At 38.9% G+C, this 15,651-nt stretch overlaps 1 pseudogene across 1 annotated transcript; it reads left to right on the top strand.

Annotated features, from left to right (window-relative positions):
• The first annotated feature begins 10,605 nt into the window (after positions 1 to 10,605).
• Positions 10,606 to 11,860, top strand: LOC307191657 (S100P-binding protein-like; annotated as a pseudogene). The gene has a single exon. The product of its transcript is annotated as a S100P-binding protein-like (transcript).
• Positions 11,861 to 15,651: the final 3,791 nt, after the last annotated feature.

The following is a 15,651-nucleotide window of genomic DNA, read 5'->3' as shown; positions in this document are numbered from 1 at the left end:
TATTCCGCGTCAGCGGGGCGGGTGGATGGGGCGCCGCCCCCTGCCTAGGCGAGCGAAGGCACCGCGTCTGAACCTGTTCGGGGTCCGCGTCGTGGCCATTCGGAGAGACAGTTTCAAATATTCGCGAAAAGGGAGATTGCGAAAGACGCCGTCTACCCACAGAAGGTTGGGACGCCGAGGTCAGTCCCATCTCACCCCAAGTAAAACCAGTCTGACAGGTATTGAAGTGCGGACATAAAGGTGACAAGTCTTGGTTGTTGGGTGTTCTGCCTTCTCCAGAAACAGGTTTTACAAGCTAAATTTGTATGTTATAGGCCGTCGTGACCTACTGGAGGCAACATTTCCCAAGAATGCCCCTTATTCTGACCGTTTAGGACCAGAAAGATTTTGAAGCGGGAGTTCAGTCCTCCTGCTACAGTCAACCTGATCTCATCCACTCCCGTGGTTTCAAAGAAGCGTGTATATAAAATGACTGCCAAATTGAACCGTCCTGTTAGCTGACTGTCACGAGCCCCTGACCAGATTCATTTCTTTATTCAGTCGACCTTAAGAGCTGGGTACTGTGCTAGGCATTGAGGGTAGAGAAGGGAATGAGAACTGTGAGGCCCTCGGGGAAGGAGCAGCTAATAGCGAATTGCCTGTTCTGACACCTCTGCCTAGAGAGCTGATGCTCATGTCATAGTTAATGCAAAACTAAACTCATAAATCTCCGCCCACCTCGCTGCCAACCTTCTCCTCCTGTAATGCCTCTGTAGGAAGGGCACCACTGTCCACCAAACTGCCCTTCTCCGCTGTGCCTCACATCGAATCAGACACCGAGTCCTGTAATTCCACCACCTTAAATTTCTCCATTCTTGCCACTGCCCTAGGTCAGGCCCTCATCATTGCTTGTCTGCATTACTGCAGTAGTATGCTACCTGGTCTCTGCTTCCGTGCTTGCCTTTGATCTATCCTCCACACGGCTGCCATTTCTTCCATCACTAAAACTGTGTTGCAGTCGTCTCCAGTCGGTTTCCTCTGCTACAAGATGAACTTGAGAATAGGGATTGTGTCTTTTAATCGTTTTTATATTCTGCATTTATTCTAATACATAGCAGTTCACAAAGTGTGGTTCATGGCCTTCTGGGGATCCCCAGAACTCCAGGGGGTGTATGCAAAATCAAAGCCCTTTATAATAATACCATTATTTGCTTTTTTACTGCTGGAATTTGCAGTGATGGTGTCAAATTAATAGTAAATAAAACTTCTGGGACCTTAGCACAAATCAATGGCAAGTGGCACCAAACTCTAGTAGTCATTATTCTTCACTGCCATGCACTTGCAGTAGAAAAAAATTGCCTGCTTCACTTAAGAAGGTCCTTGATGAAATTGTAAGCATTAATTTTTTTAAAGGTCAGCCATTGAGTACATGTATTTTAACTTGCTGCTTTATTCACAGAATGGCATTTTTGCTTGAAAGAACAAGTGACAAACTTTGATCCTTCAGATTTGGATATTTGACAGATGTTTTCTTTGAAAATGAAGTCAGCCTCTCCTTTAAAAGAAAATCACTGGCAGTACTTGTTGTCAATGATAAAATTAAAGCTTTCAAATAAAAATTAAGAATTTTAGAAAACATATTTACCACTATGAACTTGACAACTTACCAATTCTTGAGACTTTTCTACAGAGAAAATTTAATAACAAGTGGAGTTTGTATAATAAAATGTGTCAGCATATTGAATCTTTGCATAATTAAGAGCCAGTATATTCAGAGGTACAATGCGTGATGTTACAAGATCATGAGTGAGTGAAACATCCATTCAAAGTACAACTTAGACCAATAGATTTTCATATAACAGAATACAAAAAGTTCATTGATACAGTTTCAGACTCTACATGCAACTAACTTTTAAGATACTACCACTTGTGAAGAATATCTATAATTATCTGAAAAAGTTACTAAAATATTCCTCCCTTTTCCAGCTCTACAGCTGTGTGAAGCCAGGTTATTTTAATGTACTTCAATCAAAACAATATAGTTAGCACAGTAGATTGAGAGCACATGAGAATTCAGCTGTCTTACATTAAGCCAGGCATTAAACAGATTTGCAGAAATCTAAAACAATGCCACCTCTCTCTTTTTTGTTTTTGAAAATATAACTGTGTTCATAAAAATGCATTAACATGGGATTGTTATTTTTAATAAATTAATAAACATTTTCATTTCTCCACTTTAATTTTTACTACTATAAATATTTATAGATATAACACACTTTTTAAAAAGTTCTTTAGAGTTCTTAATTTTTAAGTTTGTGAAGGATTCCTGAGACCAAGAAGTTTGAAAACTGCTGACCTAGAGTATGATATGTGGTGTTTTCAAATTTTGTTCTCTGTGGAGCCAGTTGCATACCACCAGTACTACCCTCCTGTGAAATCATTTAAATTCAAAACCTGTTATTCATTAAAACTTCAAGCTAGGCCCATTGTATAACCATAGTTTTTGTTATTTTATTTATTTATTTTGTTGTTGTTGTTATTTTAATATGAGTTTTCCAAGGTGATGTTTCAGAAGCACATCATAAAATGAAAAGGGAGATTGTTGCTTCACCATGGATTCAACCCTACTATTATCTTATTAGTTGAGTATGGTAATTCAACTTTTTCTTATGTTGCGCATACTTCTCATCAGACCACTCTTTTAATATTATTGAAATTAAACTTGGTTCCTTATTGTGATCTAAGAATGGACTGAAATGCTGGGTGATTGATAAACAAAGCATCTGTGATCAAAGTCAGAGTTTCTTTGTTTAAATATTTTTAATGTTTATTTAAATAATAAGATGCTTGACTGAAAATAAGCTAGGATCATTTCTTAAAAGTTTTCTTCCCTTTTTGTAATCTTCCTCTTATATATTTGGGAGGGAGAGGAGGATTATATTAAGTTGACTCCTGAATCAGTATAGATTGCAGCCATTTTTCCAAAGAGCTTTTCCCCTCTTTGCTCGGCCTTGAGCCTCTGCTCACTTTCCCATAATTCCTTAGTAAGATGATGCTCTCTGACAGAAAGGGTGTTCCCCTTAAAATACCCAAAACCACACTATTGACATATGACCTTACCTTTACAACTTTATTGAAGGATTATAGGTAACTAAATAAATTTTAGTACCCAAGAGAAAAACTAAAACCAAATGCTCAGGGCTTCCCTGGTGGCGCAGTGGTTGAGAGTCCGCCTGCCGATGCAGGGGACGCTGGTTCGTGCCCCGGTCCGGGAAGATCCCACATGCCGCGGAGCGGCTGGGCCCGTGAGCCATGGCCGCTGAGCCTGCGCATCTGGAGCCTGTGCTCCACAACGGGGGAGGTCACAACAGTGAGAGGCCCACGTACCGCAAAAAAAAAAAAAAAACACACACAAAAAACAGATGCTTAAATATGACTATTTCTAGAGTCAAAGGAAAAGAACAAAACAAACATTTCATGGGGACTGGGGGTCCCCTTCATGGACACAGAACAGTATCTGGTTGTGTTTAAATTTACTTCTCTGTTACTACTCTTTGAAGGAGCTTTCTTTAATCCCTACTGTAAAAAAAAAATCTCCATTTAGGAGGACTCTAACCTGTACCCACAGAGATTTGTTCTACCCTAGGAAGCACAGCCCAGCTCACAAACTCCATCCCCGCTGCAGAGGATAGAGGACACAATTTACAGGAGACAGGACACAGTTCTCCAATACATTTCCCTAAGTCTGAGTTTTTCAGTAAGAGGCAGTTAAGCAAAACCATCCCATTTGGCGCCTCGAGTTCTAGGCCCCTCAAGTCTCTACACCAGTGAGAAATGAAATGCACACCTTCATTCCTCCTGTAGTTTTCTGGTAACTTACTGGACCAAACACAACACACACACACACACATACACACACACACACACACACACACACACACACTCTCTCTCCAAGGACAAACATTTCTCAACTCTGGGACAATGGAAGAGAAACATTTTCTTAAATGATATTTCTTAAACATTTCCAGCTAAATTTACACAGATTTCCCTGCCCTTAGCAGAGATGGCCACTATACATGATTACAGAGAGAAGTCATTTCCCATTGTTCACACCAGCATTATTCGCCATAACTGAAACATGAAAGCATCTCAAATGTCCATCAATGGATTAATGGATAAGCAAAATGTGGCATATAGATACAATGGAATATTTTTCAGTCTTAAAAAGGAAGGAAATTCTGCCCTTTCCTCACCTGCCACTAGGTGTTCGGTCCTGAGGAAGCTAAGTCTGTGCTGGGGTGAGGCCCTCACTTCAGTGGCCTAGCACCACGCCCAGAAGTGCCGTCATTCTTGACATGCCCAGCAAAATGCGTAGGAGCATGAGAGACCAATGGAGGAATGTCTCCTAACAATGCCTGCCCTTCTTTATATAGCTTCTGTTATGGAATGAATGTTTATGTGTCCCCAAAATTCTTATGTTGAAGCCCCATCCCCCCATTGTGACTGTATTTGGAGATGAGGCCTGTGAGGAGGTAATAATAGTTAAATAAGATCATAAGGGTGGGACCCTAATCTGATAGGGCTGATGTCCTTATAATAGAAGATGAAGATATGTCATCTTCTTGCTCTCTCCATTATGTGCGGACACGGTGGAAGGCAGCTGTCTACAAGCTAGGAAGAGAGCTCTCACCAGGAACCAGATCAGCCAGCATCTTGATCTTGGACTTCCCAGCCTCCAGAACTGTGAGAAATAAATTTCTACTGTTACACCCAATCTGTGATATTTTGTTATGGCAGCCCATGCTGACTGATCTACTTCTTATCAGGATAGTTGTTTCAGCACAATTCTCACCTACCCCAGGCAGCCTGTCCTGGCATTATGATTTAGGTATTCCTGCTCTGTGTTCTCATAGTGCTTTCTTTTTATCTCTGTTCTAACACATGTCACACTCTAGGTATTCATTCATTCTTTCATTCACTTGAATATAAAATATATGTATTTATTGAGCTCTTACCGTATGCCAAAGCACTCATCTTGGTACTGGGTACAAAGTTGCAAATAAAAAGTCTTTCTTTTCATGGAGCTAATAAACACATAAACTTAAGTTTAAGATAAGCAGGGCAGTTTGATTAAGAAAGACTTGGGAGAAAGGAACTACTTTTAATTTGGGGGTTAGGGAAGGCTTCGTTAAGGAGGTAACATTTGAGCTAAGACCTGGATACTGAGAAGGATAAGTCCATGAGAGAATCAAAAGGAAGAGTGTTCTAGGCAGAAGGAACAGCAAGTGCAAAGACCCTGGGTTAGGAATGGGCAAATTAGCTCGTTCAAGAAACAGAATAGATAGCAAATGTGACTGGGCATGGTAGGTGAAGGAGAGAAAGGTCAGCACCATAGCCACAGAACCAGATATAGAGCTTTTTGCTATGGTGTGTGTGATTTAATTTAAATTAAAAATTTTTTAATATAGCAGTGTGATATTATGTGTTAGTATATGTGTGGGCAATTGCCACAATATGGAATATAACTCTCAGGATGGTCAGCTAGAATTTGACTCAGGAAGGTCATATCAGAGGCAACTACTAAAAGCTAGATACCAGAGGCTTTGCAAATTTGCATAGTGAATGTTAGAAATGTGTTTTCATTGGTAAAATTATAATATGTAAATATAGAATAAAATGCTAGTTGTTAGAAATGGGTTTTTAATTGAAGATATTAGTGACATTTTATATATATATTGTACTGGCTAAAATATTTCAGAGATACTCCTGAATATACAAATTTTATCCAAAAATCCAATTTAAAAAATAAACAAAGGACTCAAATAGACACTTCTTCAAAGAAGATATACAAATAGCCAATAAGCATATGAAAAAAATGCTCAACATCGCTAATCATTGGGTAAATGCAAATCAAGTTCACAATGATATACCACTTCATATCAATTAGAATGGCTATTATCAAAAATACAGAAAATAACAAGTCGTACCAGGATAAGTGCACTCTTGTGCCCTTCTGGTGGGAATATAAAATGGTGCGCCATTTTGGAAAACAGTATGGTGATTTCTCAAAAAACTAAACAGAATTACCATATGATCCAACAATTTCACTTCTGGATGTATATCCAAAAGAAGTGAAAGTTGGGACTTGAACACCCATGTTTATAGCAGCATTATTCACAAAAATCAAAAAGTGGAAGCAACTCAAGTGTCCATTGACAGATAAATGGATAAACAAAATACGGTGTATATATACACAATGGAATATTATTCAAGCTTAAAAATGGATGAAATTCTGATACACACTACAACATAGATGAACCTTGAAGACATTATGCTTAATGAAATAAGCCTGACATAAAAAGACAAATATTGTATGATTCCACTTCTGTGAGATACCTAGAGACAGAAAGTAGTATGTGGTTACAAAGGTTGAGGAGAAGGGCAAAGGGAGAGTTATGGTTTAATGGGTTTGGGGTTTCAATTTGGGATGATGAAAAGTTATTGAGGTAAATGGTGGTGATTGTTGCACAACAGTGTGAATGTACTTAATGCCACTTAAAAATGGTCACGATGGTAAATTTTATGAGTGCTTTACTACAATTAAAAAAAAAATTCCATCCAGCCCCATAGCCTGTTCTGTTAAGGATGACTCTCCAGGCTCAATCCCTAAATTGTCATTTGTCCAGCTAAGGATTTGGAAGATTCTGGTTGCCTAAAATAGACTATAAGGTTAACTGGATCTTGCCTCTAGTATATTGTCACATTTGCCTCCAATGTATCTTTCCTGAAAGGTGTGGTTAGAATACTAAAAAATGACAGAGCTGGGACTTCATATATTACATAACTTTGTGTGTGTGTGTGTGTGTGTGTGTGTGTGTGTGTGTGTGTGTAAGAATTGTCCAAGCAAGTGCTTCATTGATAGAGTGAGGTTTTGGGGGAATGTAACTAAACCTCACTCACCTGAAACTATTGATGGCTACCCCTGTCTACCAAAAACAAAACAAAACAAACAAAAAATTAATATTCCTGAAAATATTGGTACACTGAGCAAGATTATGTTCAGATAAATTTCAAAAGAAGTGAGAACTCTAATTTCTGTAAGAAGCCGAACTTTGAAATGTGGAAAATAACACATGCATGCTAGCTAGTATGCTTTTGGGTATGTGTTCTATAAAGCAGGGGTCCCCTACCCCCGAGTCAAGGACTGGTAGCCAAGCTGAGGACTGGGCCGAGGACATGTTAGGAACTGGGCTGCACTGCAGGAGGTGAGTGGCAGGTGAGCAAGTGAAGTTTCATCTGCCGCTCTCCGTTGTTCCCCATCGCTCCCATTACCACCTGAACCATCCCCCTGCCTCCGTCCGTGGAAAAATTGTCTTCCACAAAACAAGTCCTTGGTGCCAGAAAGGTTGGGGACCACTGCTATAAAGGATGGGGGATAGTTAGAAACAAACTCATGTACCTAACTGTCGAAAAGCTGTAGTAACTGGTGGTGAAAGCATTGTGCCAGTCTGACTTTGAGGAGGCTTAATCACCTCTTCTGTGTTTAGGTTGAGGTTAAAGATTTAATGAAGGAAGAAAGAATGTTGCCGTAGTTGAGGCTAGAATGCATAGCATAAGTGGAAAGAGAATAATGTGGAGAAGTGAAAGTAGCCACATTCATCCACAAGCAGAGCCGTTGCCTAGGGATATGACAAGATTATTTTCTGAGAGACTATCAGCAAGAACACAAAAATTAATAGAGTGAGAATTTGACAGAGGGCACAAAGTTGCAAAGTGAGGACATTAAAGTTTACACAAAGCTCCAGTTACAAACTATAAAAAAATAATTTGCTCAAGACAAGGAAAAGTAGGATGGAATTTAGTTACCCAGAAGAGACCTAAAGAAGGAGACATTGTTCTGTTAATAGGGTATATTTAGGACCTTAAGCAGCCACCACCATATGGGAGACTGAGAAGAAACTTAAACTAAGGTCCTCAAAACGAAGGAAGAAAACTTCAGCTACGTCATCCTGCTTTTTGGTTCTTGCAGGAAACACTGGCCCAAAGCCAATATTATTATAATTTTTTAAGCAAAGAGATGGAAAAGCATTCCAGAAATGATATACATAGAAACTAGGAGTTCTGCTTCTATTTAGGATGAAGAAAACCACATAAGAACATTGCCTCCTTCTTAAATCCAAACTCCAGGGGAAAAAAAATTTCAAAAATGATAGCTTTTGAAACCATTAGAGAGCCGTGGTTTCAAGGTAACCAAGCAAACCGAATTTAAGTATTGACAAACTCCTCTGAGGAGAGATGTGACTCTTGAACCATTTCAGTTTTGGGAGAGCCAAGAAAAATTAAGTGGTCACCATAGAAGCATGTAAGAGTAATGTGCTAACATTATTAAAATGAATTTCTTAGGGCCAAGCTATTTTTCGTCAAATAGAAAATTCGTCGAGAGAAAATTTGGATTAAAATAAATATTAAAGGGAATTCTTTAGGCAGGAGGAAAATGATTCGAGATGGAAGGATAGAAATGCAGGAAGGAATGAAGAACGCTGGGAGAAATAATTGTATATATGTGCATATATATTGACTTTAAAAGCAACAATTATAAAGTTAGCCAATTTAAATATAGAATTAAATGCATGATAACACAACAAGTGAAGAGGAGAGAACACACATTAAGGAGTTTTAGCTCTTGCATATTTGCTATATGTATATTGTGATTTCTAATGTAATCTCTAAAAGAATAGCAATAAAATTAATACAAAAAAGAATAAAAATGATTGGTAAAATTAAGACAGATCAAGAGAATAAACACAAAACAGATGAGACAAATAGAAAACATATAGCAAGATGGTAGATATAAAACTAAATATATTGAGTGATGTCAGTGAAAATGGCAGTCAAAAGTTCCTAAAATTCTCCCCTCAAAAATAACAAGAAAACAGACCCCAAAAATGTCAGAATCAATTTTTTCAGAACTCTGAAAATTAACCAAAACCTGTCAGCAATCCATGGAGCATTTATTTATTATTTAAGTTTATTTATTTATTTTTTGGCAGCATTGGTTGCTGCACGTGGGCTTTCTCTAGTTGTGTTGAGTGGGGGCTACTCTTCGTTGCGGTGCACGGGCTTCTCATTGTGGTGGCTTCTCTTGTGGAGCACAGGCTCTAGGCGCATGGGCTTCAGTAATTGTGGCATGTGGGCTCAGTAGTTGTGGCTTGCAGGCTCTAGAGCGCAGGCTCAGTAGTTGTGGTGCACGGGCTTAGTTGCTCCGCGGCATGTGGGATCTTCCTGGACCAGGGCTTGAACCCGTGTCCCCTGCATTGGCAGGTGGATTCTTAACCACTGCACCACCAGGGAAGCCCAGCAGCTGGATTCTTAACCACTGCGCCACCAGGGAAGTCCCATGGAGGATTTATTAAAGAAAAGCCGCTGTAGGGACTTCCTACAACTAAAGAGCCCTACCAGCGCAACCAAATAAATAAATTTTATTTTTTTAAAAAAAGGAAAAGCAGCCGTATCTTGATAAGAACAGCAAGCTTAGTGGTGTTTTAACGTACTTTGCTCCCCATCCTCCCTCTGCAGTAGCTTTGAAAACTAACCACATGCAGTCACTGGAGGGAGCAAAAGGATTTACATTGGTGAAAACCCTATTAATATAGACTTACATAGGTGTAAATCTTCATGATCTTGGATTAGAAAATGGTTTCTTATATGTAACACCTAAAGTACAAGCAATAGAAAAGTAGGTAAATAGAACTTAATCAAAGTTTAAAACTTTTATACTTCAAAGGACACTATCAAGAAAATGAAAAAGCAACCCACAGAATGCAAGAAAATTTTTGTAAATCATACATCTGATAAGGGACTTGTATCTAGACTACAAAACGAGCTATTACAACTCAATAAAGACAAACATAACCCAATTTAAAAATAGGCAAAGAATCTGAATAGATAATTCTCCAAAGAAGATATAGTAATGGCCAATAAGCACATTAAAAGATGCTCAACAGCATTAGCCATGAGGCAACTGCAAATCAAAATCACAATGAGAGGATAAAATGACGCATGGGACAGAGTGAGGTGCAGTCGTTCACCTAGGCTTCAGCCCGGCTTCTGGAGATGAAATGATGTGATTCCTGGGATTTGCTTCAAAATAATCTGACCTATTGGAAAATTCTATGAGAGAAGCTCAGAAGAGCCAGCTCTGTGCCTGTGGATGTCATGTGCCATAGGAATTGATGTTTTCAGTGGTTATGAAGAATAGTGGTCCTTTGTGTTCATAGTAAAGTTTGCAAGTAATGATGTTTTTCTTCCAGTGAGCATTTGGGATCCCATGCCGCCTGCAGGGGAAGTGTGGAATCCTAACCACTGGACTACCTGGGAACTCCCAGTACTAGACCTTTTGGAAGGAGTTGGAGAGTAGGGGTAGTGGCTCAGAAAGAGCTTCTCTTTCAGAAATGTGGCTGCTAAGCCCCAGTGCCTGTGATACTTGTGCTTCACAACCACAAACTTCGAAGGTGGGAGTCAATCATTTTGATAAGTCTCCTGAAAGGAACAGCTAGCAGGAGCTGAACCCTTTTTCCATTTGGCCTCGTGGCAAAGGCAGAGATCACACCAGCAGCTCCACACAGTATGATGTGCTCACTAGTGCCCTCTGAACAATCTTCTGGTACCTTGCCTAAAGACAATGCCCCATTTTGTTGGGATTCCTTGGATGAGGATGGATTGGATGACTCCTTGCTGGAACTGTCTGATGGAAAAGATGATGGCCATTTCAGTTTCACGGAGGAAGATTCAGGAGCTTTTGAAGGATGATGACCTATCAAATGAGCACTTTTCTTGGGGAGGAGGCTTGTCTAACGATGACAGCAGGAATGTTGAGAAGGGAGGGAAAGGGAGTCAAATTCCACTTGATACTCCCCAAGAGAAAAATTCATTGTACAGCTTGGGACCAGAAGCTGAGACCTCTGGCCTCTTCAAACTACCTCAACTAAATACATCAGCTGGTCATGGACCAACTCCTACTAAACCATTGAACAGACGCTTTGCACTAGAAAAGAATCTTATAAAAGTTACAGTTGCACCATTTGATCCAACAGTTTGTGATGTTGCACTTGATAAGGACAAGACTGATACATCCGAAGTTACTGAAAAACCCTCCTCCCTTGGAGAAGAGATGAGAGAAGATGGTCTTAGCCTAAGTGAGAGCACAGTTTTCACAGAATCTGAAGGGATCAGCCCCAATAATTCTGCCTATGATGGGCCCCCACTCCCTTCTTCAAACAGTAAGTTTCAACAAACTGTCTCTGATAAAAATATATCTAACAGTAAGAAGCCTACACCTGTAACCTCTCAGATATTGAACCATTCAAAGACTCCTTCTAATATGGGGTCATCCTGGAGAAATGGATCACATAAATCAAGTTTTGAAATGAGGTTTCCAGTTGTTTCCAGTTCATCAAACAAACATTTTCTTGACAAAGATTCTGGGAAGCTGAAGGTACATGAAAAAAGACTAGGCAAGGTCATTCCTGTTCTGCAAACCAAAACAAGGACTAATATTCTGACGTTTTCACCATCAGATCTAAAAAAGCAGAAGCAAAGTTATCTCAGGAATGTCATTGCTCATATAGAAGACCCAGTGAACTCTAACCAAGGTACCTTGGGGGAGCTGTGTGCCTTGATGGATCACGTTTATCACATACAGAACCCAAAATGGCAGCATCCTTTGGACCTCACCAGGTGAAACTATGCCTGGTTCCAACAGAAATCTCTGCAAAAATACAATCTGACTCAGTGGGTTGACGGGAACATGTGAAGCCACCATCGGTTCCAGCGTCTACCAGATTTCCTGTACAGTCCATTTGTCTCCTCCCATCAGCAATGAAGGTCCCTATCCAGGGTCCTGTCCAGAGCAGCATCTCATCTTCTGCTGCTTTGTGCTTTGTAGATTTTAAAATTTATTTTTCACAACATTTTTATTTAAAGAACTTGTCACCTTTTGGAAATGCCCATTGCTGACTTGAAATTTTTTGTATAAGGTCCTTCCTGTTTGTGTGTGTCTATGCATTTAAGCAGTGTTGAGTTGATATAGTTTTAATTTTTTAATTTAAATTGAAGGTGGCTACCGCCTGAAAGCCAGCATTAAGTCAAAACACCCAGGCTCAAGCAAAACACCCACCTCTGTGCAGAGGTGAAGTCTACTTCTGGTGCCCAGAAGAAATCATCTTTTAATCTCCTATGAGGAAGAGATTCTTTATCAGGCTGCAAGCCAGTGTTAATTATTGCTGGTGACTTATAAATGGATACAAGTCACTTTTAGCAACCCCTCTTACTTTTTTTATTTGAATCTCCGAATACCTGTCAGTATTTTAAAAGTTGGTAATCCAGCACATCTGAAGAGTTGAAAGGACAAATTAAAAGTGTAAATCTTCTCTTCTTTTTGTACCTACTAGCTGCCTTTATTTTTTGGCTTTTTTTTTATTCTTCATTAAATTTATTTTGCACAATAGTGTTTACAAATCTTGTACATCTTAACTCTAATAGAAGAATAGCAATAACAACCCCTGTTGACTAACAACCCCTGTTGATGACTAACAACCCCTGTTGATTTGCAGTCTTGTGACTGTTTGCCTTCTCTGCCTTTCTTCAAGGATTTTCCTTCTTTTTTCCCCAGTGACCTTAGGGCTCTACCAGCATATTCCTGTATCCTGTTAGACATAGATATGCCTCTTAAGAAAAGCCTTACTGTACTCATTATTGAAGAACCACCTACCCAGAGTCTTGACTCTAGGACAGGCCAGAAAGCAGTGCTATTGAGAGGTGTCAGTTGGTCTTCAGTTTCATCTGCTGAACCCCAACTTCAAGTATGAGTTGACATATTAGTCAGTGAGCTTCCATCCTGTGGGAGAGACTTTGGAGAAGCTGTCTTTTGTCTCCATTATTAGTTAATAAGAGGTGCCTTTTGGTCCAGGATGTTACCATCTCCTTACTTGGTCAAATCTCTGATGTACAGTTTTACAAAACTACTAAAGTGGATCTAAAATAGTTTTGATTAAGCCTGTGCTCAAAGCATTACCTGATCTTGAGGGTAATGCTATGTGCAGCTATCTTAATGGATGTCTTAGGAGTTTGTTATTCTCTTTACAGACAGCTCTAGACATCTCTTGGGAGATGTCTGGCATTTGTGCTGCTGTTCACTCTCTGTGAAGGTTGTACCTAGTTGCTATAGCACGGCCTGTGATACTGGTCTCACTGCCTCTGTCTGGTTTTGTTCTTCCATAAGCCCCATCTTTGTATGCCAGTAACCCATCTTAAACATCCTACCCTGCTTTAGAAACTGACTTGGGAGAAACTTGGTCATAGTTACCAGTAAACTTAGATGGACATCCCTAAGTGTTAACTATTTCTATCCAGTCAAGGATTCTCTTTTCCTTCAACATTTGGTTTAGAGTCTGGGACCAAAATGCAAAGGGGAAGAGTTCTGTTCAAAGGCAAGAGTCAAAATCTGTTATTTCAGTTGGCATTGCCTATATCAGTCACTTCTCCAGGTTTCCGTAAATTAGCTTGATGGAATGGGACAAACATCCACCTTTGGAACTATAGCATAGTTAGAATTCATTGTTACTGGAATAACTAGCATTGCAGTTGTCTTGTTCCCCACAGATAACCAAGGAGTAAAGGGACAGCCTTTTGCTTAGGCAAAAGTCTAAGACTCATGTTCCTGCCTCCCTGGTACAGGAGGGTTTAAGACTGATATGTAATGGGAGCATCACTTTTGCCAAATCAAATGAGTGACGGGTTAACGAGAAAATGTGACAATCACATTTTGTCTTTGCTCAAATAATTCTGTTTTTCCAAAGCTTTAGCAGCTTACTTAAATCTGTTAGACTGGGGAAGGAGAAAACTGTTCCCTAGCAGTTAACGTGGTATTCTTTAAGAAGAAAAACAAAGCCAAAGAAAACTCATTATTAGGCATGTTTGCCTTAAAGACAGTAGTGGGTAGAATCTAGAGTTTTAATCTGTTTTTAAAAGCTACATATCTCATATTTGGTGTTGGCCTCTAAGTCTAATTTTCATGTAGAATTCTTGCCATGTTGTTTTATTTGCATAAGCATTGTGCGCATTTAACTGCCTACCTAGCCTTCTTCATCTGTGATGACCTTCTCGCCACAGGGATCTTGACAATACAGAGTATGAATGTGCTGTTTACATAGTTTACTTGTAAGTAAAGAGCCTGAAATAACCTGTAGTTCTGCATCTAATGCGGACCCCAATTTACTTTGGTTGTTGTCAGGATCAATTATGAAACTGAAGTTTGGTGCCTCCTCTTTATCATGTTTTTCCCCTTGTAGCAGTTGTGTTTAATGTCATTAAAAAGAAATAAAAGTTCTTGTCAGTGAAAAAAAATCACGATGAGATACCATGTCATGGGATGTGTATAATAAAAAACAAAATTTTAATGAAAATAACAAGTGTTGGAGAGGATGTGAAGAGATTGAAACCCTCATATATTGCTGATGGGAATAGAAATGGGTTCTGCCACTGTGGAAAACCATTTGATGGTTCCTCAAAAAGTTAAACATAGAGTTATCATATGACCCAGGAATTCCATTTCTAGTTATACACCCAAAATAATTTTTTAAAGATGTTTAAACAAAAACTTGTAAATGAATGTTCATAGCAACCAAAACGTGGAAACAACCCAAATTTCCATCAACTGATGGATAAACAGAATACAATAGAACATTATTCAGCCATAAAATGGAATAAAATATTGATGCATGCTCCAACAAGAGGTCATGTATTATATGATTCCATTTATATGAAACATCTAGAGTAGGCAAATCCATAGAGACAGAAAGCAGATTATTAGTTGCCAGGGGCCAGGGGGAAGGGAAAATGGAGAGTGACTGCTAATGGTCCTGGGGTTTCTTTCTGAAGTGATGAAAATATTCTGGAATTAGATGGTGGTGAAAGGTACACAACTCAACTAATTATACACTTTAAAAGGATGACTGTTAAAAATAAAAGATGACTGTTATGGCATGTGAATATATCTTAAAAACCCACCCCAAAATATCAGTAATTAAATGGAAATAGATACTCAAATCAAAAAGCTAAAATTGTCAGACCGATTAAAAAACAAAATGTAACTATACAAAAAATATTTTATGGGAAATCTTTCAGGATCTAGACATCAGTTTCCAAGATATTGATATAATATCAAGTTCATCAAAAATAGGAGAGGAGGAAGTCCAATTGCAAAGTGGCAGATTCTGTCATGTACCAACATGAACACACAGTTAACTACAGTATTTAATATGGCTGCTATATTAGAGATTTAAATTTCGCCTGTCATAGATTTAATATATTTGGTCTTTGAGTCATGTTTTGCTCTAGTATATGCTTAATTATTTCAAATTGCTTTTATTCTTTCATTACTAATGTTATGAATATTATTGTATAATATATTTATAGCATAATAATTAAAGAAATAAGTTCTCATAACCATTATTTTCTAGATATTTTTGTAATTACATTGCAAATCTTATTTTTGTTCCAAGATTTGATCTCAGGGAGAGGGGAGAGGATATGATCTGGGCTAAGTCTTAGGGAAGATGCATGGAAATTAGCCAGGAGAGGTAGGTATTCAGAGAAAAGGAGAACATGTTCCAT

Source organism: Stenella coeruleoalba (assembly GCF_951394435.1).
Source record: "Stenella coeruleoalba genome assembly, chromosome: 9".
Classification (NCBI taxonomy): domain Eukaryota; kingdom Metazoa; phylum Chordata; class Mammalia; order Artiodactyla; family Delphinidae; genus Stenella; species Stenella coeruleoalba.
Note: the sequence above shows the minus strand (reverse complement) of the source record. Positions and strands in the feature narration are given on the sequence as shown.